At 39.4% G+C, this 791-nt stretch overlaps 1 long non-coding RNA gene across 1 annotated transcript; it reads left to right on the top strand.

Annotated features, from left to right (window-relative positions):
* Nucleotides 1-340: 340 nt before the first annotated feature.
* LOC120288951 lies at nt 341-791 on the top strand. Its single transcript, XR_005546876.1, has 3 exons — nt 341-443; nt 522-553; nt 683-791. It is a non-coding gene; the product is annotated as an uncharacterized LOC120288951 (long non-coding RNA).

The following is a 791-nucleotide window of genomic DNA, read 5'->3' as shown; positions in this document are numbered from 1 at the left end:
AATGCAAGACTGTTTGGTAAACATATATTTGAAAAGCCCTTTGGTGTGACCAAATTAAGTTCTTTAGTTTTAATATTTTTAAAATTGCAAAAAAGAAACAATGACTATATAACATTTTACATTTTTATGTTGAGAGTAATGTAAAAGATACATATTAGTAAATTGAAAGCGCGAGCTCAGCCTTGAGTTCCTTTAGCAAATGCCTGCGTCATCTGCCTATCGGTTTCATGTTTGTTGATGTATGTGCAGATTGGAGAAGGAAAGAGATGCTCAAATGGCCTCAGAGAATGGCGATCTCCATAGGCGTGGCAAGGGGAGTTCAGTTCTTGCACATCGGGATGGCTCCTGGAATATTTAGGAATGACCTTAAGATAGACAATGTTCTGCTTGATGAGAGTCTCACCACGAAAATCAGCAATTACCACATTCCACTGCCATTCAAGGTGAGATGAGCTCCATCATACTCCAAAATCTCTCTTGCATCTTTTAGCTGACGTTGGTTACCCCCTCAATTTTTACAGATGGGTTCTAAAACCGCATCGAACGATAGCAGGTATTACAATCTCCAATCTCTATTAACGTCCATGTGCATGCCGCTCGTCTTTCTTTTCAATTTCATTTTCCACTATTATAGTGCTCAGATGAAGGGATTCTCAGATGGAAGTTCTTTCCCTTTTTTTAGTCCAAAAGATGCAGAAAGAGAAGACATGTATCAGCTTGGGAAGATTCTCCTGCAAGTCATCACTGGGAAGCTAGTCAAGTCCACCAGTGAATTGGACGACATGAAACAA

This window comes from Eucalyptus grandis, chromosome 10 (genome assembly GCF_016545825.1).
Source record: "Eucalyptus grandis isolate ANBG69807.140 chromosome 10, ASM1654582v1, whole genome shotgun sequence".
Taxonomy (NCBI): Eukaryota; Viridiplantae; Streptophyta; class Magnoliopsida; order Myrtales; family Myrtaceae; genus Eucalyptus; species Eucalyptus grandis.
This window is presented reverse-complemented; position numbering and strand designations above follow the sequence as displayed.